Genomic DNA, 14,639 nt, shown 5'->3' with positions numbered 1-14,639 from the left:
AGTCACATCAATCTCTGCACCAGAAGAGCTTACACTCTAATGCCCCCCCCCCCCCCACAGTCACACACTATTATATACATCTATTTAGCTCTGGCATATTATGTAGTGCTGTACAGAGAATACAGAGCGAGTCCCATCAGCCTCTGAACCAGAGGAGCTTACACTCTAAAGTTCTGCCACTATTATAATTCATAATAATACATTATATAGCTTTGAGATATACCACAGTGCTGTACAGAGAACACTGAGACAGTCACATCGATCCCTGATCCAAAAGAGCTTACAGTCTAATGTCCCACCACAGTAACACATTGTTATTAAATAGTTATATAGCTCTTACAGATTCCATAGTGCTGTACAGAGAACAAGGAGCCAGTCACATCAGCCTCTGAACCAGAGGAGCTTACACTCTAATGTTCCACCACTAATATTATACATTTATATAGCTCTGACTCCACAGTGCTGTGCAGAGAACACTGAAGGAGTCCCATCAGTCTCTGTACCAGAGGAGCTTACACTCTAATGTCCCACCACACTTACATACTATTATTATTATTATTATACATTTATATATGTCTGATATTGTCCATAGTGCTGTACAGAGAACAAGGAACCAGTCCTGTCAGCTTCTGTTATACATTTATATAGCTCTGACATATTCCATAGCGTTGTACAGAGAACAATAAGCCATAGGAGCTTACACTCTAATGTTCCACCACTAGTATTATATATTTATTTAGCTCTGGCATATTCTGTAGTGCTATATAGAGAACACAGCGTGAGTCCCACCAGCCTCTGAACCAACGGTGCTTACACTCTAATGTTTGTCCACTGGTTTTATACATTTAAATAGCTCTGACATATACCGCAGTGCTGTACAGAGATCACTGAGATAGTCACATCAATCTCTGAAGCAGAGGAGCTCACACTGTAATGTCCCACCACAGTTCCACACAGAGCCGATCCGCCCTATATGCTCACTACGCAAGCTGCGTAGGGCCCCGCCGCTGTGGGGGGGCCCCCAAGACCCAGCATCCCCCCCTGCAGGGGCGGGCTGGGCCGGGGGGGGGCAGGGTGGAAGGAAATTTCCCCCCAGGCCGCCTACATTATCTTTAAAACGGCCGCGGGCCACGGCGCTGGCTGTCTGTTATTTTTTTTTTTTTTTGCTAGATGTCGGCCGCGGCGCTGGCTGCCTGTTACTTTTTGGTTTTTTTACTAGATGTCGGCCGTGGCGGCCGCCGATTGGCTAGCTGTTGCTGCTGCGCGGGCTGCACTGCATTGTGGGAGTTCCAGTCTGGCCGCGCTAAAGGTAAGGACCTTATCAGCGCAGCAAACTACAACTCCCACTTCCCAAGAGTCTCAGAGGCAGGTCACGTGGCATGTCAGGGGAGGGTATGAGCGGCGTCAAGAACGTCCCATCCCATGTAACTTGCTGTGCTTGTGGGCTGGGGCTGGGCGCTGGCTGCAGAGAGGAGAAGCCTGAAGCAAGGTGTGATGACCTCTGTTGTGATAAAACCTATTTACTGTATCCCCTGCAGTAGTAAATGTAAGAAATGATGCAGAGCAACAATTTTAAAATTTGGCAGTGGCGGCTCAAGGGCAATCAACCAACCCCCCCATCGATGAGCACTGATCAGGCTGCATTGATGGGCACTGTCTGCACTGGTGAGGCTGCATTAAGGGCACTAATCAGGCTGCATTGGTAGGCACTGATCAGGCTGCACTGATGGACACTGTCTGAACTGATCAGGCTACAATGATGGGCACTGATCAGGCTGCACTGATGCCTGGGCACTCTCTGCACTGGTGAGGGTGCACTGATGGGCACTGTCTACACTGGTGAGGCTGCATGGATGGGCACTGATCAGGCTGCACAGATGGGCAATGATCAGGCTGCACTGGTGAGGCTGCACTGATGGGCACTGATCAGGCTTGCCTTGCCTGAGCAAGCCTTGGCTTGCCTTGCCTTGCTTACACTTGCTTACACTTGCCTTGGGCAAGTAAGTGGATGCTCTCTGGAGACCCTGATTTAGGGGGAGACTCTCTGGGGACCCTAATGTAAGTAGGGAGACTCTCTGGGGACCCTAATGTAAGTAGGGAGACTCTCTGGGGACCCTGATGTAAGGAGGGGCTCTCTGAGGACACTGATGTAAGGAGGGGCTTTCTGGGGACCCTGATGTAAGGGGAGGCTCTTTGGGGACTCTGATGTAAGGAGGGGCTCTCTGAGGACACTGATGTAAGGAGGGGCTTTCTGGGGACCCTGATGTAAGGGAAGGCTCTCTGGGGACCCTGATGTAAGGAATGGGCTCTCTGGGGACCCTAATGTAGGGGGAGGCTCTCTGGGGACCCTGATGTAGGGGGAAACTCTCTGAGGACACTGATTTAAGGGGGGCTTTCTGGGGACCCTCATGTAAGGGGAGGCTCTCTGGGGATCCTGATGTAAGGGGAGGCTTTTTAGGGGCCCTGATGTAAGGGGAGGCTTTTTGGGGACCCTAATGTGGGGGGGGGGGGGCTCTCTAGGGACCCTGATGTAAGGGGGGCTCTCTGGGGACCCTAATGTAGGGGGGAGGCTCTCTGGGGACCTTGATGTAATATATATATTGTTGTACTTATTCTTTGACTGTTTTGTTTAAAGGAGGGAGGATTGTATTGGGAGCACAGGTGTGACTGTGTGGCAATGGCAAATGGTTTACATAGCTCACGGCATAACGGACCAGGTAGAGGGCCCCTTAGCAGAATTTTGCTTAGGGCCCCAGGGAGGTCAGGATCGGCACTGGTTCCACACTATTATTATGTAGCGCCCTGATATTTAGGCTGGGTTGCTCTTAAATTTATTGCCAAGTGATAGTTGCCTTGGCCAATTGTTAGGAGGTCAATTGATTTCCCCCTAATTCTGGAAATTCTCTTCTGTCACTAGGTGGCCGGGTATCTGGTGGCATTAGATAAGACAAGGGCATTGAAAGGATAGATTGAATGGGGTGTCTCAGCCAATGGGCAGGGGTTTTATTCGGTCCCTTGGCCTGCTGGGAGAGCCTATTTATTTGGGTGGAGTCAGGTGATTGGGGTTCTGTGCCTCCTAGATGGCTGTCTGGGTGGATGTGTGTCATGTTGCTCCGGCTGCTAGGCCGGAGATTGGGCCTATCCCGGGGACATCTGGCTGCTAGGCTGTCTGAGGGCCTATCCAGAAGCAAGAGAGCAGCGCAGGGTTGAGATTGCGGCTTGCAGTCCAACCAGAAGTGACGGTTCTGCCGGACAGAGAACCTGTCATGGTCGGAGGTGGAGGGGAAGCTGTCGCCACTAAGGGACCAACCAGCTTATTACCAGGGGCCACTGAGTAGCTGAAGCAAGTACCAGAGCAGTAACTGGGGATGTTGAAGAATTGGGAAACTTCAGCAAGGTGTTAAGCCAGGGACCCAGCCAGCGGAGGTGATGCTTGCAGAGCATTCTTGTGTGTCAAGCCAGGGACCGAGCAGGCCAGTGGGGTGACGCTTGAGGAGTATCTGCAGTGCAAAGTTAGAGATCCAGCAGGGACGCGGGGGTGACGCTTGTGGAAGATACTGAGTAAGAAGATTGGAAGAGCTCAGGAGATCCAGTGGCAGTGGATCAGCAAGTCTAAGTGATAGACCGGGAGCTCAGTTGAGTGAAGATCTAAAAAGGAGATTGTGGAGGAAGTGAAAGAGTTCATTACAACCTTTGTTAGAAACTGTTCAAGATCGTTGCCATAGGAGACAGCGTGTCTACACATGCAGATGGATGCCTTTCCCTGCATGGCTGTCTACCTGTAAAAATCTCGGAGTCTGCCAATTACCATTGCATCCACTTAAGGGTGTCCTGGCCCCAACCCTCTCTCCCACAGTTCTGTTCAAGAGATAATAAATCTCTTTGCATTCAAGAAGTCTCTGGTGCCCATTAAACCACCTCGCATCACACCCACCATGCCTTGTAACCCACTCTACACAGAAGGATGTCGGCTGTGCCTAACTCTGGAGGTCACCATTAGGCCTCGGAGGCTCAGGACTTGGCTACAATTATTACTATACATTTATATAGCTCTGACATATTCCATAGTGATGTACAGAGAACAAGGAGCCAGTCCCATCAGCTTCTGAACCAGAGGAGCTTACACTCGAATTTTTCCACCACTGCTATACATTTATATAGCTCTGACACTGTACAACATTGCAGTGTTGTACAGAGAACACTGATGCAGTCATATCCGTCTATGTACCAGAGGAGCTTACACTCTAAAGTACCCCCACATTCACACACACTATTATTATTATACATTTATATAGCTCTGACATGCTCTGTAATGCTGTACAGAGAATGCAGAGTGTCATCAGCCTCCGAACTAGAGGAGCTTACACTCTAATGTTCCTCCACTAATATTATTATACATTTATATAGCTCTGACATATTCCACAGAGCTGTACAGAGATCACTGAGCCGGTGTTCTGCCGAGAAAGTTCCCCTCGGCGGATAAGGACCCCCCTCTACTGCGCAGGCGCAGCGCTTGCGCAGTAGGAGTCGGCGGAAATAGCTGAAGCCGAATAGAATAGAAATCAGCTGTACACGGCGCCTGTAAGAGGGCCCCTCGCGGGCTCGCTCCGCTCGCCACGCTTCGGGCACGGCCTCGCTGCACTCGGCACTTTTTTATTCTCCCTCTAGGTCCACTTGGATGGTGGGGCTTGAACCTGGACCCAGGGCGCAGGCGCCGTGTACAGCTGATTGAAGTTTTTCAGCTTCGGCTATTTTCGGCGGCTCCTAGTCGTTCGTACTGCGCAAGCGATGCGCCTGCACAGTACAGGGGGGTCCTTATCCGCCGGGGGAACTTTCTCGGCAAGACACCGGTCATATCAGTCTCTGTACCAGAGGAGCTTACACTCTAATTCCTCCCCCCTCCACTGTTGTTATACATTTATATAACTCAGTGCTGTACAGAGAACACTGAGCCATTTACTGTATATCAATCTGTACCAGAGGAGCTTACACTTTAATGCCCCCCTTTCTCGGCTGTTGTTATAAATATATAGCTCTGACATATTGCATGGTGCTGTACAGAGAACACTGAGACAGTCACATTAGCATCTGCACCAGAGGAGCTTACACTCTAATGCCCTGTACACACGGTCGGATTTTCCGACGGAAAAAGTGCGATCGGATTGTGTTGTCAGAAATTTCGATCGTGAGTGGGCTCCATCGGACTTTTTCCGTCGTATAGCAGGCTATAAAATTTTCCAACAACAAAATCCGATCGGTTAAATTCCGATCGTGTGTACACAAATACGATGCACAAAGTGCCACGCATGCTCAGAATAAACTAAGAGAAGAAAGCTATTGGCTACTGCCCCGTTTTATAGTCCCGACGTACGTGTTTTACGTCACCGCGTTCAGGACGATCGGATTTTCCGACAAGTTTGTGTGACCGTGTGTATGCAAGACAAGTTTGAGCCAACATCCGTCGGAAAAAATCCAGGGATTTTGTTGTCGGAATGTCCGATCAATGTCCGACCGTGTGTACGCGGCATAATGTCTAATTGTGTTTTGCATAGTTTAGTAGTTTACTGATAATGAAATGATGTTTCTTTGCATATAATTTTATTTATGTTATTTTCAGAAAAAATACATTCTCTTTTTTGTTACTTGCTGATGTAAGCTTGTTTGTTTTTGTTTATATATATATATATATATATATATATATATATATATATATATATATATATATATATTTATTTTTATTTATTTTCTTTTGTTTATATGTAATATATTTTTTAATTATGTTATATGTTTGTAAGATTTTTAATAAACAAAACTTTACACTCTAATGTCCCCCCACAGTCACACACTATTACTATTGCACATTTATATAGCTCTGACATATACCACAGTGCTGTACAGAGGACACTAAGCCAGTCACATCAGTCCCTGTACCAGAGGAGCTTACACTCCAATCTCTCTCCCCCCCCCCCCAACAGTCACACACTATCATTATTATACATTTATATAGCTCTCACATAAGCTGCAGTGCTGTACAGAGAACACTGAGCCACTCACATCAGTCTCTGCACCAGAGGAGCTTACACTCTAATGTCCCCACGCAGCCTATCTAGAAGTGATCTGCAGTATGGCTTTGAAACTCCACCCATAACTGGACATGACCATATGAAGCGACCTCTTACGGTGGCCATACCCATAAACTATTTTATATATTATAATTTTATATTTATTCTATCACATTTTCGATCAATTTACTGTCCGATCAGAAATACGATTAGAAGATCGAAAAAGATTGTTTGCTGCACCACACACTTATGCCCTGTACACACGGTCGGACTTTCCGTCGGAATATGTGCGATCGGAGCTTGTGCTATAAAATTTTCCGACAACAAAATCCGATCCTTTAAATTCCGATCGTGTGTAGACAAATCCGACGGACAAAGTGCCACGCATGCTCAGAATAAATTAAGAGACGAAAGCTATTGGCTACTGCCCCATTTAAAGTCCCGACGTACGTGTTTTTCGTAGCCGCGTTCAGAACGATCGGATTTTCCGACAACTTTGTGCGACCGTGTGTATGCAAGACAAGTTTGAGCCAACATCCGTCGGAAAAAAACTATTGATTTTGTTGTCGGAATGTCCGATCGATGTATGACCGTGTGTACAGGGCATAAATGATCAAATCACACTTTCCTACAATTGGATCTTTCCTCAAGCTCGATCAGAATAACTTCATATAAGTCAATCAGTTTTCCTCTAAATCTATAGATGACTCAGTATGTATCTTTTCGATAATTCGTAGATATGATCATGTTATCCAATTCTCTGAAGAATCGTTCGATCAGATCCTGACAGTCATCATTATGGACATCTAATTCTTCATGAGATCTTTGTGGAGACATTCCATATTTCCCGTGTTGGATACAAATGGTTACATATGACAAATAACACCTCTAAATCGATACATTGTTCCAAATCTCCGGCCACCACCAGAGAATGGTCTCTTTTTATGATATCAGTCATTTCATACAATTTAATAAGTGATGGCGCCGGGTGCCCCCTGGCCCTGGATCTCCTGACCCCCCGGCTCTTCTCCGGCTCTCTCCGGGAAATCCTCTTTCTGGGGTTATTTGAGGGCGCAGCGTGTGTTTTGTTTGTCTTGGTTGGGTTGCGTGCACCTTCTTCTCCGGATGCCCCACGCGGAGGATTTCATTAATCTGGGAGAATGCTGAACATAAAACCATTAGTCTGTTTACATCTCCCTTACAGCAAACAACCGCTCCTTCTAATGGGGCTAATCCGGGACCACACACGTGGCGCGGTGCCCCCCCCCCCCCTCTGCTCCAATACGCAGGTGATGTGTCTGGGTACCGAGTCTCCTGGATGGTTACACAACACCTTCCTATTCATGGCGGAGAGCATCATTATGTGCAACCCGGGCAGGATTCCAGGGCGGATTATGGGAGACAATGTAACCATTTCCTCTATAGGGCTGCGCCATTCCTGTGTCTGTTTTACGGGTCAGGAACTGGTCAAATAAATACAGGAGGCATGTGTGTTCTTACTCTAATCTGAGAGGTCTACATGTAAAACAAAATGTTGTGTGGATGCAAACATACCTCAAAAAAAAAAAAAAAAACATAATGGCCACTAGATGGAGCTGGGGAGCATACTCATTTCCTATGCTCCTCAGCACTATCTAGTGGCCATAATGTGGTACTTTCCCCCATTCATAACTCTTTTTTTTTTTTTAAATGAATAGCCTCTGCCGGGGATTAAAGTCTAAGTATATTCAATTTTCCCCTATTCACAGGGAACGGATTTACATGCAGTTTCAATGGATGAAGAGCTACAAGAAACACATCCCTTAACCACTTCAATACTGGGCACTTATACACCTTCCTGCCCAGACCAATTCTCAGCATTCAGCGCTGTCACGCTTTGAATAACAATTGCACGGTCATCCATCACTGTACCCAAACTAAATTTTCATCATTTTGTTCCCACAAATAGAGCTTTCTTTTGGTGGTATTTGATCACCTCTGCGGTTTTTATTTTCTGCTAAACAAATAAAAAAAAGACCGAAAATTTTGGGAAAAAAATGTTTTTTTTTTGTTTCTTTTGTTTCTTATTTTGTAAATAAGTAAGTTTTCTCCTTCACTGATGGGACTGCACTGACGGGCACTGATAAGGCTGCACTGATGGGCACCGATGAGGTGGCACTGATGGGCACTGATGATGGGCACTAATATGCGGCACTGATGGGGCACTGATAGGCGGCACTGATAGGTGGCACTGATATGCAGCACTGATGGGTACACATAGGCGGCACTGATGGGCACTGAAAGGCGGCACTGTTGGGCACTGAAAGGCGGCACTGTTGGGCACTGATAGGTGGCACTGATGTACACTAATGGATGGTACTGATGGGCATCACTGATCGGCAGGCAACCATTGTGGGCACTGATTGGCATCCATTGTGGGCACTGATTGTTATCCCTGGTGGCCATGGGTGGCATACCTGGTGGTGACTAGTGGTGGCAATCCCTGGTGGTCCTGGTGGCATCCCTGGTGGTCCAGTGTGGGCATCCTCGGGGGGTCTGTGCTGAAAAATCAGCACAGACCCCCCCTGTCAGAGGAGCAGCCGATTGGCTCTCCTCTACTCGCATCTGACAGACGCGAGTTCGGAAAAGCCGATCCACGGCTCCTCCTGTTTACACTGTGATCAGCCGTGATTGGACACAGCTGATCGCGTGGTAAAGAGTCTCCGTCGGAGGCCCTTTACCCAGATCGGAGTTGGGGTGTGTCAGACTGACACACCGCAAGAACGATCGCTGTGATGCGCGCCCTCGGGGGCGCGCAGCGGCTTGTTATTCTGGCGACGTCATATGACGTCCGGTCAGGATATCGCAACCACTTTGCCGACGTCATAGTGATATATGGTGGGCGGAAAGTGGTTAAAGTTTAGCTGTACCCAAAAAAATGAAAAACACATTTAATAAAACATCCAATGCAAATACATATATGTGCATCACTGACCTTTTGTAAAAGCTAATTGCTTCATGAAATAAATACCGTGTGATCCTGCCAAGTCCTCAGCCTGCATCTGATTTACAGGTCAGGAACTGTCTGGTGACTTCTATCTACTGTGTATTCATACTCAAATCTGAGGGTTCTGCTATGAAAACGTTGTTGTGTGGGTGCCTTCAGCATTTGCAAAGGCCCAATTGAATGCTCACCGTATTGCTTGTAATATGATTTTCTCCTATGATCATCGGTCCCTCTAGTGGTCATAATGTGGTATTTTTCTGAAATACTGTAATAAAGAACATTATGGCCACAAGATGGAGCAGACCATCATAGGAAATAATTATATTACAAGCATATCTTGATAATAAAAAAATACATTATGACCACTAGATGGGGCTGATAATCATAGGAAATAATCATTTTACAAGCATAGCTCAATAACGATAAAAAAAAAAATACATTATGGCCTCTAGATGTAGCTGACAATCATAGAAGATAATCATATTACAAACATATCTCAATTTAAAAAAAATACATTAGGGCCACTAGATGGAAATGATGATAATAGGAGATAATCATATTACAAAAACATACCCCAAATAAAAAAAAATAATAATTGCCCAGTGGATGGATCTGACGATCTTTGGAGATAATCATATAACAACCAAATCTCAATGAAAAAAAAAAAAAAGATATATTGTGGCCATTAGATGGAGCTGGCATTCATAGGAGATAATCAAATTACAAACATGCCTCAATAAAAAAAAAATACATTGTGGCCACTAGATGGAGCTGGCGGTTATAGGAGATACTCATATTACATGCATACCTCGATAAAAAAAAAAATTACAGTCACTAGATGGAGCTAATGATGATAGGAAATAATTGTATTACAAACATGCCTCAATAAAAAAATATATATATGGCCACTAGATGGAGCTGACAATCATAGGAGATAATCATATTACAAACATGCGTCAATAAGAAAAAAATTAAAAAAATACTATGGCCACTAGATGGAGCTAATGATTATAGGAGATATACATATTACAAACAGTTCCTACAAAAAAAAAAAAAAATGATATGCGGATGTCTTTAGCAGTCACATGGGCACAATGAATTATCACCATATTGTTTGTAATATAATGATCTCTTTTGATCTTCAGCTCCATCTAGTGGTCAAATGTGGAACTTTTTGAAAAAATAAAAACATTATGACCACTAGATGGAGTTGACCATTAAAAGAGATAATTGTCCTGCAAAGATACCTCAATAAAAAAAAGTACATTATGGCCAATAGATGGAGCTGAAAATCATTGGAAATTTGTAGAGCACCAATTTTTACTATACATGTCGAGTTTGGCAGGCAGAAGCGCTGTCTGTCAGTCTTGCACATTGAAGTTGATAGAACCAGGCCAAATGTGGTTATTGTGGTTGCAATGTGGTAGAGCAATGTAAAATCCCATATGGAATAAAAAAAAAAAAAAACCCTCCTGGGGATTTAAAAACAGGCCTGCAGGGGGCTACAGAAATGTCACCTGAATTCCTAATTACTTTTAAAGGGGCAGAAGAGCCCACCACCCATGTGAATGACCCCCCCGAGTCATTTCCTCCAAATGTAGGGTCCCCTATTGGAAGACAATAATTGACACCAAGGAGGGTTATCAGCGGTTATCAGTGTCCCCTGTAGGAGGAAAGGCTGTGGACTGGGCAGGATCACCAGGTATTTATTTGATGATGCAATTAGCTTTAGAAAAGGTCAGTGATGCACTTGTATGTATTTGTGTTGTAAGATTTATTAGATGGTTTTTCATTTATGGTTACAGTTATACTTTAAGAAACGTATTTCATATAGCTGTTCATCCAAAACTGCATGTAAACTTATTCGGTGTTAATAGGGGAAAATCAAATGTTCTTAGGTTGTAATCTCTGCTAATCAGATGTTATTCGTTGAAAAAAAAAAAAAGTAGTGAATGGGGAACGTACCACATTACGACCACTAGATGGTGCTGAGTGTTATAGGAAATTAGTATGCTCCTCAGCTCCATCTAGTGGCCATAAGGTGGTATTTCCCCCATTTTCAATAAATAACATTTGAGAATATAGAACATTTGATTTTGCTCCCTTCGCACAGATAGAATGTACATGCAGTTTTAATGGAGGAACAGTTATGTGAATTTTTTATAAATACATCCTTTAGTGTGCTCTAAAATGATCTGATTTTCTTTTTACAATACAGTCTAATATGCGGTATTAAATGCGGTCCAATTTAAGTGAATTTTTACAACTAATGTGCATTCCACTTTTTACACCATCTTTCCCCCCACTCCAGCAGTAAATCAGTATTGCAGGTGAGTTGTGTCAATTTGGGAGGAGAATTTTGCTTCAGGGCTGTGGTTGTGGCCAGTCAGAGATAGTGGGGAGAGGTTGGACCCTGAGAGGGCATGCTGGGACTTGTAGTTCCACAATGAATGAGCCATCACATCATAGAAAAATGCAGAAATAAAGTTCAATGTCAGTAAAGTACTGTAATAATATAATAATAGATGTGTTTTCAAATGTCTTAATGGACGGCTTATTACTGAGCTTAGCGTCTTCTGAGCTCGGAATTCATACGGAGCAAATCCAACGTCCGGCTTCCAGAAAGTGAGAAAAATCTCCTTAAATATCAATCCAGCTCAGAGATTTCTGCTACGTGTCGTCTGAACAATGATGAGGGAACCCGGCCAGCGGGGCACTGAGACCTGTAGAGGGGACAATGACTGCACTGAATGCAGCTGACAGAAAGTGGCTGAAAGATCCACTTCCTTTTCCTCTTCATTTCCATTTCCCTTTCTCTCTTCCTTTCCCCTTTCATTAACTTTCCTTTTCTTTTCCTTTCCCTTCCCTTCCCTTTTTCTTTTCTTTTCTTTCCTTTGCTTTTCCCTTTCTTTTCCTTTCCCTTCCCTTCCCTTGCGTTTTTCTTTTCTTTCCTTTCATTTCCTTTTCCCTTTATTTCCCTTCCCTTTACTTTTCTTTTTTCTTTTCTTTTTCCTTTTCCTTTCCCTCTTCCTTTTACCTTTCCTTTCCCCATTCCTTTTCATTTTCCTTTTCCTTTTCTTTCCTTTCATTTCACTTTCCCTTTCCTTTTCCTTAACTTTCTTTTCCTTTTCTTTTTCATTTCCTTATCTTTCCTTTTTCCTCTTCCTTAACTTTCCTTTACTTTTCCTCCTCCTTTCCTTTTCCTTTCCTTAACTTTCCGTTTCTTTTTCCTCTTCCTTTTTTCCCCTGCCCTTTTCCCTTTCCTTTCCCTTCCTTTTCCCTGTCCTTTTCTTTCCTTTCATTTCCCTTTTCTTTCTTTTCCCTTTTCTTTCCTTTCCCTTTCCTTTTCCTCGTCTTTTCCTTTCCCCTCCCTTCCGTTTCTCCTTTTTTTCCTTTCATTTCCTTTTTCCCTTTCTTTCACTTCCCTTTACTTTTCTTTTTCCTTTTCCTTTCCCTCTTCCTTTTAACTTTCCTTTCCCTTTTCATTTTCCTTTTCCCTTTCTTTTCCTTTTCCTTTCATTTCACTTTGCTTTTCTTTCCTTTCCCTTTTCCTTTCCTTTTCCTTTTCATTTCCTTCCCTTCCCTTTTTCTTTTCTTTCCTTTCATTTCCTTCCCCTTTCTTTTTTCTTTTCCTTTTTCCTTTCCTTTCCCTTTTCTTTTCCTCTTCCTTTTACCTTTCCTTTTCCTTTCATTTCCCTTTCCCCTTTTCCAATTCCTTTTCCCTTTCCTTTTCTTTTCCTTTTCCTCTTCCTTTCCTTTTTACTTTTCCTTTTTTTCTTTCCTTTCATTTCCCTTTCCCTTCCTTTCCTGTCCCTTTCCTTTCCTTCTCCTTTACCTTTCCTTTTCCCTTTTCTTTATTTTCCTTTTTTTCCTTTTTTTTAAGTGGTGCAGTAGGCCAATATTTGCAGAATTCTTGGTTTGTTGTGATGTAGATGGAACACTTGGCAAGGATCACTTTAATCTTTTTATGGCTTTACTTTCTCAATTAACTCTGTATAGAGAGTTAAGGGCCCAGAATATCCAATAATGTAGGGTCAGTAGGCATAGGGGCGATCGCTGTGTGTTGGTGAAGGTCAATGGAACGTTATTTTCGAAGTAGTTATTTTCTAGACTTCTCCAGAGATCCTCCATACAGGCAGCCATCTTCCTGCTTTGCTCTCTTTGGATGTATCCGTCTTTCTTTTCTGTTAATGTTTGTATGTGTGTTTACCTTTCTGTGTATTTACCTATCTGTCTGCCTCTCTCGGTATGTATCTCGGTATGGTGTCCCAACCCTCTGTGATATTTGCTTGGCTCCTATTTATAATCAGGATGGGAAATGTCAATACTAACACCTCGTTATGACGCTGCTCTGGGCTCCGATCCGCCATCTTTCCACTATTAGGTGATATTATCCCAGATTTATCTATTTTGTTGCAAAATAATTTATACATCAATTTCCACGTCTAGTTCATGGGAAATGAAACTAACAGGTTACTTGACCCCAAACCTGACATATCATCTCATTTTTGGTGGAGAGAAGAGGATAGTGAACAGACTGTTCTGGCATCATTCAGTTTCATTCAGTGCATTTTTCCTCATCCCCCCTTTTGGTATCCCATGTGGGAGACACCCAGAGATCTGCCCCAGGTACAGCAGTGACACCCAGCGATCTGCCCCAGGTACAGCAGTGACACCCAGAGATCTGCCCCAGGTACAGCAGTGACACCCAGAGATCTGCCCCAGGTACAGCAGTGACACCCAGAGATCTGCCCCAGGTACAGCAGTGACACCCAGAGATCTGCCCCAGGTACAGCAGTGACACCCAGAGATCTGCCCCAGGTACAGCAGTGACACCCAGAGATCTGCCCCAGGTACAGCAGTGACACCCAGAGATCTGCCCCAGGTACAGCAGTGATACCCAGAGATCTGCCCCAGGTACAGCAGTGACACCCAGAGATCTGCCCCAGGTACAGCAGTGATACCCAGAGATCTGCCCCAGGTACAGCAGTGACACCCAGAGATCTGCCCCAGGTACAGCAGTGACACCCAGAGATCTGCCCCAGGTACAGCAGTGATACCCAGAGATCTGCCCCAGGTACAGCAGTGACACCCAGAGATCTGCCCCAGGTACAGCAGTGATACCCAGAGATCTGCCCCAGGTACAGCAGTGATACCCAGAGATCTGCCCCAGGTACAGCAGTGACACCCAGAGATCTGCCCCAGGTACAGCAGTGATACCCAGAGATCTGCCCCAGGTACAGCAGTGACACCCAGAGATCTGCCCCAGGTACAGCAGTGACACCCAGAGATCTGCCTATATATAGTTCCATCCATAGTATATCTTCATTCTTTTGATAGCCCAATTAATTGATTATATCTATCCATGGAGTATCTATCCACTTTGTACAGTATATCTCCATCCATTGCTTGATTATTGATACATTGTACATTTCCATCCATAGCATATCTCTATTGTGGATATTTTTTAATTGCATATCTCTATCCATAATACACATCCATCCCCAGTATATCCATATTATTGCCATATACTGCATATTTCTATGTATAATACATCTCCATCCATTGTGTTTCTCTATCCATTTCATAGC

The sequence above is a fragment of the Aquarana catesbeiana genome, linkage group LG04 (genome assembly GCF_042186555.1).
Source record: "Aquarana catesbeiana isolate 2022-GZ linkage group LG04, ASM4218655v1, whole genome shotgun sequence".
In the NCBI taxonomy this organism is placed as follows: domain Eukaryota; kingdom Metazoa; phylum Chordata; class Amphibia; order Anura; family Ranidae; genus Aquarana; species Aquarana catesbeiana.
This window is presented reverse-complemented; position numbering follows the sequence as displayed.